The 13,621-nt window shown below is 42.5% G+C and overlaps 1 protein-coding gene across 1 annotated transcript in view; it reads left to right on the top strand.

Moving 5' to 3' along the window:
• Nucleotides 1-857: 857 nt before the first annotated feature.
• The window catches only part of LHX1 (LIM homeobox 1), a 151,650-nt gene continuing 138,886 nt past the window's right edge, over nt 858-13,621 (top strand). The window contains exon 1 of the mRNA XM_039508521.1: nt 858-878. The gene's annotated coding sequence lies outside the window, so the exon portion shown is untranslated. The remainder of the gene's footprint in view (nt 879-13,621) is intronic.

The following is a 13,621-nucleotide window of genomic DNA, read 5'->3' as shown; positions in this document are numbered from 1 at the left end:
GCCATTATTCCTGCCTAATAGCAGGAGCGAGGCCTTCAAAGGGACCTCGGTTCGTGCTGAAGTATCTCCCCACATACTATGGCAGAGAGTCTCCAAGCCATATAATTTCAAGGGGAATTGAGCACCTAAAATCCTTTGGGCATCTTTGAAAATCTCACCCTCCCATTCTTCTGCCTGCACCAACCCCCATTTTCTGGCCATGAAATAGAGACAGGAGGAGTGGTCATTCAAGAGGGCTTGATTTACTTCCATGCACTGCAAGTGGTGGTAGACACATTTTGCTGGAGCCCACATTTTGCTGGAGCCCAACAATCTTCCATCCCCTACACATTTTGCTGGAGCAAGGTCATAGTGCTTGTGGGTTTGTCTAGGGGTAGCCCTGATGTCCACTGAAAGCCAAGCAGAGTGCATATTTCACCCTCCCAGCATTGTTGCTAGTCACGGGATGACATTCCATCTTTGTAAAGGAATGAATAATAAACAGTCAGTGTCATCACTACTACTACTGTTTTCACGACAATCTTATTCCATGCAGGGCCTGGGGCTGGAATATGTGTAAAGTATCAGCATCAGTAGAGCGCCCTGCCTGGGCCTCCCAACTCACAAGATATTTGCAGGATTTAAAAAAAACCAAGAGGTGGGAGGGGGGGAGAAATTAAACAGCGTTTTGGAAGAGGGAAAAAGCTCCCATTATACCATACAGATATAAAAGAAAATTCATCTTTGAAGGAGTCTTTAAACCTTATGTTAAGAAAAATGCCTGGAATTAAGTTCCTAAAAAGCTACAAAAGCTGAACGAAATATTATCAGGGCTTGAAATGAGATTTTTTTCTTTTTTTCAGGCAGTGATCTACTGATGGATTAGCTGGAATTCAGCAGTAAGTGATCTGTGCTTTTTTTTTTTTTTTTTTAGAAATATGCATTTGTTGAAGTTTAAATTGCAGGCAGAAACTGGCTTTGTGGATCAGGCCTGTATGTCTCAGAATTGATATTGAATTTCAGTTTTGTTTTACTGTGAGTTGTCTTCCTGCAAACCATGGCTATGGTTTTCCCAGAGAAATCTGAGGACAGTTTCAGCTGAGCTAGGGCTGAAAAGGAAAAACCCCTCTTGTTCTTGGAGTGGATCCTAAATGGTCAAAATCATAAGATGAATCTGATTGTTAGAAATGAGACATCTCATCTGTCAGAAGTCAAGTAATTTAAAAAAGAAAAAGAATATGCTGCCTTTTTTTTTCTTTTGCTAAAAGTGTAGCAAAGTTGTTTTTTTTTTATCAAGATGCCATGTATCAGCGCTGCGACCACCTGACTAACAGTAGGCATCCTGCCAATCATTTTATGGAAATAGGCAAGGATGCCCATCTGAATCAGCTCTTGTTCATGTCAGCAGATCTGATGTGAAAGCAAAGGTGCCTCTATGCCGTGTAGTTACCATCAAACATGTAAGCGTCAGCATTTTAAGGCAAGGAACACAATGCGACTGATAGCCAATGTCACTGGTATAACCTTTTTCAAAGACATTATATCCTGCGGTCTTTTCCTATTTCTTGTCTCTTTGGGATTTGTTATGCTGGAAATGCTCCTTCAAATAATTATCGGTGCACCTGTATACATTACTAGCAGTCCCTCTTAGTCTATTCCACAGGTCTGACATGTTCCTTAGTTTGGGAGCTAATGTAGTCTTTTAAAACATTATTTTGAAATAGTGACTTTACAGGTTCAGACCAGCCTATACCTGCCCTAGAGTCACACACAGCCTGGTGTGTTACTTTCATAGATTTCATAGATTCCAATGCCAGAAGGGACCACTGTGATCTTCTAGTCTGACCTCCTAGGGTGACCAACTGTCCTGATTTTATAGGGACAGTCCTGATTTTTGGGTCTTTTTCTTGTATAGGCTCCTATTACCCTCCCCACCCCCATCCCGATTTTTCACACTTGCTGTCTGGTCACCCTAGACCTCCTGTATAACACAGGCCAGAGACCTTCCACACACACAAATTCCTATGGCTTATTTTTAGAAAAACATGCAACCTTGATTTTAAAATTTCCGGCGATGGAGAATCCAGCATGACACTTGATAAATTGTTTCAGTGGTTCATTACTCTGTGTTTAAAAATGTACACCTTATTTCCAGTCTGAATTTGTCTAGTTTTAGGTTCCAGCCACGAGTTCTGTTCTGCCTTTCTCTGCTAGATTGAAGAGCCCATTATCAAATATTTGTTCCCCATGCGGGTTCTTACCGACGGTAATCAAGTCACCCCTTAACCTTCTCTTTGTTAATTAAAATAGATTGAACTCCTTGAGTCTATTACTATAGGGCATGCTTTCTAATCTTTTAATCATCCTCATGGCTCTTCTCTGAACCCTCTCCAATTTATCAACATTCTTCTTGAATTGTGGGCACCAGAACTGGACACAGGATTGCAGCAGCAGTTGCACTAGTGCTAAAATGACCTCTCTACACTTGCTCAAGGTGCCCTTGTTTATGCATCCAAAGATTGCAGTCGTCCCTTTTGTCCACAGTGTCATGCTGGGAGCTCACATTCAGCTGATTGTCCACCACAACCCTCAAATCTTTATCATAGTCACTGCTTCCCGGGATAGAGTCCCCCATCCTGTAAGTATGGCCAACATTCTTTGTTCCTCGATGATATGTGTACATTCAGTGGCATTAAAATGCACATTGTTTGCTTGCAGCCAACCTACCAAGCGATCCAGATCATCCTGTCCCCTTCATTATTTACCACTCCCTCAATTTTTATATCACCTCAAACTTTATCAGCAACGATTTAAAAAATGCTAAATAGCATAGGGCCAAGACCAGATCCCTGTTGGATCCCACTAGAAACGCATCTGCTCAAATGATGGTTCCCCATTTGTAACTACATTTTGAGACTTATTTATCCATCCGCTTTCCATCCATTTAATGGGCACCATGTTAATATTATATATTTCTAGCTTTTTAATCAAAATGTTGTGTGGCACCAAGTCCTATGCCTTGCAGGAGTCTAAATATATTAGATCAACACTATTACCTTTATCAACCAAACTTGTAATCTCATCAGAAAAAGATATCAAGTTAGTTTGACGGGCTCTGTTTTCCATAAGCCCATGTTTATGCATACTTACACGTTTCAGACACACTGGGCTTGTCTGGACAATGATGTTTTGCTAGCTATGTGGAACTTTTCTGTGGCAGGTTTTTTTTATTTCAGAGTTAAGATGGTAGACCTCAATTTTTATATATAGTGATGACAGCTGGGTTTAATCTTCATGTATGCTGAGCTTTTAGATTATCAAGGACACCTAGCGTGTGGAATGGGTCCTTTTCTAGTCTATACACAACCTAAATAAAGGCGTGGTTGGGAAAGCTGATTACATCACCTACAGTCTTGACTTTAGTGAGACTACTCACATGTGTAAAGTTCAGCACAAAGAATGCTCTGTTGAATCGGGGGCTAAGCAAGTAACTTTTGTATAATATTAGGTAGAAGCAAGTTACCATCAAACTGTTTTGAGTCCTACTTGGTGTATACTTTTGTCTATTGGTTGTTTTACAAATAGATTGATTGACAGTAATGAATATGACTATATCTTTTTTTTACTCTTCATTTTATCATCATCAATATATGTGAACTTTCCATACACTAGTTGTGACCTTTAAAAGATCCGTTTGCTTTGGGGAAACCTCTTATTGTTATCTGCATCGTTATTTTGTTTAAAATCCCCAAATAGTAACCGTTCATTATAAAATCATGGCCGGCCCATTTCTTTTCCTGGGAGATTTTTGAAGGATTGGGATGGTGCTTGAAAGGCCATCTTTAGAAAGGATGGGGTAGTCTTCCTCATTTTTTCCCTTTTTGCTGCATAACCTAATTGGCTTCTGCAGTATACACTAGAAATGGTTGCTGATTTTGTTGTCTCGGTGATTTTTGCTTTTAAATTATAGTTAAGGACGACTAGAGTTTGAGATGAGCATTTTTTTTTCTTTATATGGTATGAGGCCCTGATTCATCAATCCATCTCTGTTCGGCAAAGCACTTAAGCATGTGCTTATCCCCATTAACCTTGATGGGGCTGAAGCATATGCTTAAAGCTAAGCAGCTGCTCAAGTGCTTTGCTAAATAGGAATGAACGTAATTGTATACTTACCTGCTGGGCTGAATTGGAGCCTATATAAATGAATGTATAGTTAACATCAGCTGATCACAGCACCTACATAAAATGGAACATGAACATCACAGTGTTTGGACTGGATCTGAAGTATAAGTCACTCTATCTTGGGTTTCATTTCCCACCTGCTAAAATCTTATTTGTGAGTTAATTATAGATAAGTAGGTCGTTTGTACTACTGCTTTGTACTTGTATATCACAGATTTGTGTATTTATTTATGCGTTTATATTTTGATTTCCCCCACCCCCCAAAAGGGGAGAACTAACCAGCAAAAAAGGACAAAAAACAAATGAGACAGGGAGGAAAAAGGAGAGCAACAATGCGGCTTCCGTCAGCTAGGAATTAGACCCTCCCTAATTTAGATTGCCTGTTCCAGCCCTGAAACAAAGGTTTGTGTTGATCCTTGAACCCGCCCTAGCCAACAGGGGAAGTGCTTTGCAAAACATTAAAAACTCTACTATGTTTAAGGCTGATTCAACAGAAAAATTATATGTTGTTCACACTGGTCCCCAAGTAGATAACCGTGCACAGGCCTTGACGAAACAGACAGGGGCTGGAGATGTGGGTCTCCCCACACAGGTTTTGGGACTGTCCCAGGATGCAGTCCTGTTGGCGAGAAGAAGAATTAATATGCTATAGCACCTTCCTTCCAAATGAAGGAACCTCTCCATGATGACTGCATTTCGAAAGGCCTAAGGCCTTGTTTGTGCTTCAAAGGGTTTGCCGGTATAGCTGTACCGGGAAACCCTCCTCAGGGAGATACTGCATATAGCAGTTCCCTGAGTGAAATAAACTAAACCCGTTTTTTGCTGATATAACTGCGTCTACATTATGGCTTTTGTCAGCATAGCTGATTTTTCACACTCAACCGATGTAGGTTTGCTGACAAAACTTTTAAGTTTGGACCAGGCCTAAGTGACTTACTGAATGTCACACAGTTGAAGAGCCAGGAACAGAACTTAGGAGTCCCAATGCCATGTTATGTGCTCTAACTGCTAGGCAATGTCACCTCTCCTAATTGGCTTGGTTCCCAATGCTACTCAGTTCTCAGAAGAAACTTTGGAGGTATCATCTAATGCCAAATGCATAAGTGCTGTTGCCTGCCGGGACCCCTGGGATGATCTTGATGGGGCAAAGCTCAACGTTTTCGAGCCAATCTAAAGTTTTCTGGGCCCTACCACAGTGTGTGTAATGGAATGCAGAAAAACTAGCATCATTAATCTCCTCAACTGTAGCCTGGGCGTTTCAGTTGAGTAGGTTCCCTTGTGGGAGAGGGGCATGGAGTTTAGTTGTGTATTTTCCCAGCAGCATGGCATTTCCCACCTTTGTCTGTGTCTTCTAAGCCATTTGCTTTGATGTGTGGAATCAAGCTGGGTATAGCTCAGGTGTCTTTTTCCATCCTATAGCAGGATTTTAATCCAGCAGGTACCTTTGTGGGACAATCTGGGACAGATGGTTTATCATTTCAACAAATTAAGCAATTGACCTAGATGTACTTCATCGAGGTCTCTTGCAACTTGTTGCTGTTAATTTGCATAAGATTTCCCCTAGTGTATTGTAGTCCAGGGTTTTTCTGGGGGGAGACGGGGAGGGAGAGGTCATCCTAACCTAAAACAAGAAATGTTTGTCTTGGGTTATCAGCAGGAACTGCTCTGACCAGCAGGGAAGTTCAGCAATGCTTCTCTAGTCCGTTCCAAGAGCATTGCAAGGTGTATTCTCTGGCAGCAGCCAGACTTGTGCAGCTGTTGACACTAGAAGTGATTAACACCGGTAGGACAGTGAGAGGGAAATAAATAACATCCTAATCTCTAGCGCCATCATTCCTTTGATGAGAACAAAAAATATGAAGACTGAAAGATCAAAATAACTGTATTAGAGCATGAAAAGGGAAACGCTCTTTTAACAACCGCTGTTCAGATATATCTCCTTAGATCTGACATGCTGTAATATATTTGTACCACAGATATATATTAGGGGGTAAAGCTGGTGATTAATTTGCTTTACCTTTTCAGAGCATATACATAAAAACCTACATTAGCGGAATTAGCATTTTACCTATCTTTGAAGATTTTTGCTTTGAAATGTATAAAGTCGTGTTGGTTTTTATGTTTCTCTGAAGGATATGGCTTTTTTCCTGCCACGCTCACCCCCTCCCTGGTTCAGGCGAGTGGTGTAGGCAGAGATGTGCTGGGTTTTGTCTCTAATTACTGCATCACTCTCTAGGGTGTTCCTTTAGCTGCTGCCCATGTTCACCCCTCTTGACTCATAATTGTGGTTGAAGCTTCTGAGCCTAGAGATCAAAGTATTCATGACATTCATGTTCCTGTCAATGGTCTTATCATTAAAGAAGCAACTATATTTCGAGAGACGTTTCCTCCTCTTAGGAGCACAAGTCAAACCTGGCTCACTTTTTTCCCCCATTTGTGGCATTGCAGTAAGACCTAAAGCCGGCTGCAGGATAGACTCACGTGCAATGGGGCAAGAATCGATGCTTATGCTTCCTCCTCATGCCAAAATAATACACAGTGCTGGATTTAACAACACTGTGAGGATTAAAAATGCTATTTCAAATAAAAAATCCTTCCCCCCATCTGAGCTGAAATTCCTTACGTGACTCAAACAGAAAGGACTTCGAAACAGAACTTTTCTTTTCACCATTTACGCTGTTTGCTTACTGCATTTCATTCCGCTTAGCAGGGAAAGGCTGCGCAGCTCAAGTGCGGTTACACCAAGCTCAGTCACAGTTTGCTTTTTGTCTCTTGTCATAAACTGAGGTAACGGGGCGGGGCAGGGGGCAGGGGGCCTGTCTTTCTTTTCATGTGTGTGCCTAGCACAATGGGGCCTGATGCCCACCTGGGTCCTTTAGGTGATACCAGAATACCAATAAGTAAGAATAAGGCAAGTGAGCTGGTCAGTTCCTTTCACTTGACCTCCTTCTCTTGCTTGGCACATTGTGTTTCGGTTTCCAGCACCACAAGGAAATGTTGACATTTTGCTTTTAAAAAATGTTTTTCCATCCTTTTAGAAAACAATCAAAACATCTCCTTTTGAATTAAGTGCTATAAACTAGCCTCCTCCCTATTTGTTAATGCAGCCTAAATTTGGGACTTAAATTACAGGTCAAGGGACAGTGTCAAGTCATTTAAGTGCCACTTTATTTTGGAAAACGGATCACACCTTCATTATCTAACATTGTGCTAGGCACTGCGCATGCACAAAAGAAAGACATTCCCAGCCCTGAACAGCTTTCAATCACATGACTTCTTGTGCTTGTTCCTAGCAATATGGTAACCTGGCACTTCAGTTGTCTTGGAACTTTATGGCTGCAGTGGGGATAGAACTCTCATATCCCCTGCTCCAGACACACAATCCCCTATCATTTGAGCTAAAGAAGAATCTTCTTTTGCTGTTAGCAGTAGATAGCAAAAAAGCACTGAACCCCCTCCTGTCAATGTTAGCCATTTCACTACAACACTGAGGCAGCCAATGGTGTGTTGAGACTTCAACGACTGCATGTGTTGAACCTCAAAATGTTTCTCTATTCCTCCATATTAATGATTTTCCATATAGACAAGTGTCTATAAGATGGTGTGCAAGAGACACCATTACAAATGCATGTTTATTCCACTCCTCTCATTACCTTTACAATATACCACATACTTAAAATAAGAAAAAACAACTGAACAGTTTAACTACTGCATATGGTCCAGTTGCATGTCCAATTTTTCATAGTTACCGCTACGCCTCGGCTCTGGGATAGCCAGGTGATGATACATTAGAAGTAACTAAGCTAGATGGAGTATATGGAAGGTATAGTCACACACAGTCAGGTGTGTGTATACATAGGGGTTTTTTTTTACTTCAGTTTTATGTAATATTTATTTTTAGACTGCGTTTGGTGCTTGTGAAAGTGCCAGATGCACAGTCTTGGGGACTGAGATCCTCTGTCTGTCCTCAGTGCTGGTTGAGAAGGGGCTGGTGTCTCAGGATATCAAGTCCTTCTACTTTAATTGTGGTATTATATGAAATGATTGCTGGTTGGTAATAACCCCCCCCACACTTTGTCAACAGTATGTGTTACAAACACACATGCACACAATAAAATTGATCTTACAACACAGTGTGTACTGTCCAGGTTCAGGAGAAGGTGAATGTCTGCTCACTCTGTGGTTGTATAGTTTCTTTATCCCAGCCAAGTCTAAGGTGGTTGTGTGGAAGTTTGAGAGTGTGAGTGTGTGTATGCCTGAGAGGGAGAGAGAGAACTCACCCCTTTAAGAAAAATGGGGGAGGAGAGGCAGAAAGGAAGAAGATTAATGATTTAGTAGATTAAAAGCACTAGGCTTAAACATATGGAATCAAGCTCTAACTTTCTCCCCTACATGAAATGATTCTTGTAATTCAAACTCATTCCCTACTGTATGGCCATCTAGTGTGACAAACCCAGCACCACCTAATTTGACACAGTTTGCAGTTTATGCTCGGGCAGCAGATCCCTTGGTCTTTGAGAGCGTAAATTACCAATCCCCCCCAGTGGGTGTTTCCTTCAGATCAGTGGCCATCACAGCTTCCCGCATAAGTGCACCACTCTTACCAACTCATTGGAGCTCCTGAGTGCAGAAATCCATAGAGACACTCACGCCAAGAAAAGGAGAAAAGCATTTTAAGGAAGATGTGAAGTTCACTTGAAAACAGCCCTCCTCCCTTCCAATGCATTTTCCTTTCCCAAGTTGCTTTTAAATGTTTCATGATTGTTTTTGCATGCCATATCTAACACCCCTTGGAAACAGTATCTCGTGCACCGGTCAAAAGCTCAGAGAACTGATTTTCTTTACTTTATTTATGCACTTAGCGTAAGAACTTGGAAAAGATCTTTGTCCTGCCTTAATTTATTTTTTGGAGGAGGGTGGGTGTGTGTGTGTGTGTGTGTGTGTGTGTATCAAATTATCTGGACCTTAAATCCATTATTTCTCTGCCAAGGAATGACAACTCAAGTACAAATCTCTATTAGAAGGCTCCATACTTAAGGAATATGATCGTTGCTATTTATTATTCGTATTGTGCCATTGTACTTATGTACGAGTCTCTCCTTACTGCTGCATGGATACTGGACTTCGTGGTCATTTAGCTGGTGAGCCGAGCTGGTCAGCTACAAGCTGATAACACGTCCGAGTTGCGCCTTTTAGATACATACAGGAAGATGGCTGTCACTCCTCCGGTGAAGTGGGGCACTTGGGTTCTGATGGTGCCCACCCAGATGCATTGCACTGAATTAATTCAGGTCCTTTACCTGAGATACTTAACCTTTAGCAACATTCGGAGCTAGCTGGCTGGAGACTGGATCCCTTCAAGTCACTTTTACTGAGCCATCTCCTTAGTGGAATGTCCAGCTGTTGCCATGTCCTGTCAATAAAACAGCTTCTGGGCAGAAAGGGTGCCTCAGTAGTGTTCTGGCAGTAAAAGGATTAAAATGATGTCTGTGTTGGGAATGAGCTCCGGTAGAGCTGGAAAAGGGCTGTGATGTTCCGTTGGTCCAAATGGATTTTTCTTGTAATTTTCTTGCTCATCAGTAATGCCAGGACAGATTTTTATTTCCACTGTAGGGATGTGGTACTTTGCAGTTTTCACCCATAGATCTCCGATGGCTTGAGGGAAGGGGGTTGAACTTGGGATCCATATTTCTCAGCTGAAATGCCCTTTCACTATAATAACTCCAACCAAAACCCTGGAGTCAAACAGCCCTGCTCTTCAGTGTGTTGGGCAGATTTCTATCCATCTAAAACCAAGTTCTGTTATAAAGTTAGTGAAGTTGGTTCCCCACCCCCTACTTTTGGTCACCTTCCCATGTGGTGTCCTGTTTAAGCGTGCTGGGGCAGAGGCCATGCCTTTCTCTGTCTTCTGTGAAGCACCGACCACGCTTTTGGGAACAACAAAATAATACTCCGGTTGTGAGCATGCGCATAAAACACAATTGGCACTCTCAAGACCGTGGACTGGAAAGCCTCCTTGGCAGAGAGTCCCTATGGGATGTGCCAAAGCCTTTACTCGCTTTCTATCCCTGAGTCCTTCCAAACCCTCTTGGAGAGTGTGAGAGAGATGCTAACAGGAGGAGAAAGTGGAGGGAGCTCTCCTGTTTCCTAAATCATGCTCGGCAGCACCAGATCATCCTGCCACATGAACTTCCTGATGAGTTTCTCTCAGAGAGTCCTCGGATTTGGGAGCAGGGAAAGAACTTTATAAAATTCTCCACGACCAGTCGAGCGGAACCTATTTTCCCTCACAATGCAATTAACGGCACCAACATTTACAAAATATGATTACAAGCGCTTTGGTTAAGTAGAGGAAAGTATATTAGATAGCAGCGAGGGGTTGATCTTAATGTGCATTTTTTCGAGAGACTTGCATTTTCTTTGTGCAAATAAAGAGGCCCTAAATTCTCCATAGGCACTAAAATCAATGCAGTGGAACCATGATAACAAACACAGGCTCCACTTTTTGCTACATCCCCCAATTAATTAAGCCTTTCACGGGCATGTAATTAGGAACATTAGCAAGTCATAAAATTGCCGTGAGTCTCTAAATTATGTGCTGGCCCTCAGCAATTTGTTTTTAATTCCTTTTGAAGACAATGGCACTGCGGGGCCCCATAGATCTTCATAGCAGCCTACTGTTTACTTCTTTATGGCTCTATGAAGATCTAACTGTTTTCTACTACTCCCAGATGCACCCCACTATTTTCTTGTGCGTTTTCATTACCTGAGTTAGATTTAAAGGGGGAAAAGGCATACTCGTGCCAGAGTGCCTTACATCCCTGCTCCAACAGTCCCTTGTCAAGACACAATATCAAAAAGGGGAAGGAGGGGTTCATTTGGAGTCTGAACTGCTAACCAAACAGCAGCCATCGCCACAATTTATGAACTTTTATGTAGACTTCTGTGAAGCAAAAATAAATAAATAAAACATTTCAGGGGAAGGATTATTTCCCTGTTATGGTGATTTACTCCTCCGTGATGAAAGTGTCTCTTTCACAGCCGAGGTGCGGAAAAACATTTGTGCGATCTCTGGGTTGAGAACAGGAGGCAGAAGTAAATAGTGGGAGCAAATTGTTTTTCCTTCCAAATATCCCAAGTCATTTACAGCCAGCGAATCGGCGTAATAATAGGGGGACCTGTGTTCCAAGAGCAGAATTATTTCCTGATTGAAATATATAATGTGGTGGCTCTTTTTTATTATCCCAGTTGGCTGGGTTGTATGAGAAGTAAATGCTTCATTGTGAATGAATGTGCACTCCTCTCTCCTTCTGTTCTGTGGCTTGTCCAGTCCGGCTGCTACAGTCGCCAGGACCAGGGTTGTCTCAAAGCCAGCCTCAAGACAGCTTTGATGGTGTGCGGTCAATTGTGCTTTGTTGGCCTAAGTTGCCAATTGTTAGCCACCAAGCTTTCTTGTTCCTGGGATACCAAATCTTGTCAACTAACATCACTGACTAACAAAACAGGTTGAATAATACTGAGAGAGAGAGAGTAATAAAAGAGGCAAATTGTCATCCACCATCCACAACAGCCCCAGGAAGTAATGAGCTATATGGAGCACAGGTAACTAGGTGGGGAAGAGAATCTCTATGGGGTTGATACATCTCACCCCCATTATGCAAATGGGCAGGATGCACCGGGAAGTGAGTATAGGGCATAGGGCTGGGAAGTGGGTATAGGGTGACCAGACTGCAAATGTGAAAAATCGGGATGGGGTCGGGGAATAATAGGAGCCTATATAAGAAAAAGACCCCAAAATTGGGACTGTCCCTATAAAATCGGGACATCTGGTCACCCTAAGTGGGTAAAACCTGGGCTGATAGTTCCCCTGCCTGCTTTGGATAGCAGACTCTACACCCCCACCATGCTGGATAGCATGATTCCTCCAGCATGTCAGGGGATGCTAGGCCAGGTGCGGGCACTTTTTCTGCACAGCAGTGGGGAGCCTAGATGGCATATGGTAACTCTGGTCTGCTCTGGGGCAGTTCAACCACACTTCCCCTGGCTGAAACCACGACTGAACCCAGAACGTTTTCTGATCGGTGACGTCTATATTCTGCTCATAGGAAAGAATTGAGAAGGGATTGGATTAGTCTAGGCTGGGACGTCTAATTCCCATTTTAATCCTCCCTTGTCCATTGAGACATCATGGAAGCCCTTTCAGTCTTTGGTCAAGAATTAATGGTTTATTTCTAATGCTTTTCTTTATATAATGTAGAGGAGCTGCTACTGCTGAACCAGGGGATGTGTCAAAAAGCAGCAGCCTAGAAGGAAAACGATCCCAAGAATACTTTATCACTGGTGTTTTAGCTGCCTGATTAAGCTTTGTTTTTTGGAATGGTTGAAATGTGAAGCCAAGTCAATTTTAAGACCTTAGATGTCGGTATAAAGCAATATCTGTTGCACGCATCTTAGGGAAACATTTTTACAGATAGCTTGAGAGGGAGAATGAACCTAGAATATGCTTTGTCACATGGTCCATAAAGGCCACTTCTCAGTGTATTGAGAATAGTTGGGAATAATGGTGAATGCTTAACTGTTCCAAGGGTGTTTGTCTAAATCACAGTTAAGGGAAGCTGGCTCAAGATAGCTCCCATATTAAACTGTTTTTAAAAGCAAACATTAAAGACTCTCATGGGCTGATATCCTCCCGTGGTGAGAGTAATTCCAAGTTACCTCCCACTGCCACTTCTAAGGCTGCAGTACAGATATGCGCCAAAGAAAAGAAATCGCAGTTACATTGGAATCCTTGGCCATCTATGCAACGGAGCTTTGACTCACTCCAGCACCTGGCTTTGGGAATTGTCAGATGGCAGCAATCTAACTTCAGGTTCCAGCGTAAGATTTTGGTGTGTGGGCGTAACAGGCAGAAGAATTTTCCTTCCTTGTACAGCACTGCACAATTGCAAGGGTGCATTGTATGGAGGGGAAAGATTGTGCTCGACTGAAGCATCTGGTATTAGCCAAGAGACACACACAAGCACACACACAAAAAAAAAGCCAGGCTTGATGCAGAAGTGGTATAGCAAATATTAGATTCTGTGGGTGTAATTCATGCCCCTGCCCCATGAAGGGGGGGCGGGGAGGATGGGGCAAGCACAAGGCCTAAGCACTATGTAAGTCCCACTTAAGTTTTCTTTTGAGAGTGCAAGTGGAGACCCCTCGTGAGTGAGCGTGGGTCTTGTGCTGGGCCTCTATGCAGGAGTAAATTGCACCCTACGAGTACAGCTCTCCAGGTGAGGAGGCCATTGAAATCAAGATCAGCAGGCACTGGCTATAAACGGGAACTCAAGGGTTGAAATCAAAACACAAAGAAAATCTAGCTAAAAGTATTGCCCAGATCACATACTGTCTCTCTGGTTTACTATCAATGGGAAGTTCACGCTCTCTTTCCAACAATGGTTTATATTGACGTAAACCT

The sequence above is a fragment of the Mauremys reevesii genome, linkage group 20 (assembly GCF_016161935.1).
Source record: "Mauremys reevesii isolate NIE-2019 linkage group 20, ASM1616193v1, whole genome shotgun sequence".
NCBI lineage: Eukaryota > Metazoa > Chordata > Testudines > Geoemydidae > Mauremys > Mauremys reevesii.
Note: the sequence above shows the minus strand (reverse complement) of the source record. Positions and strands in the feature narration are given on the sequence as shown.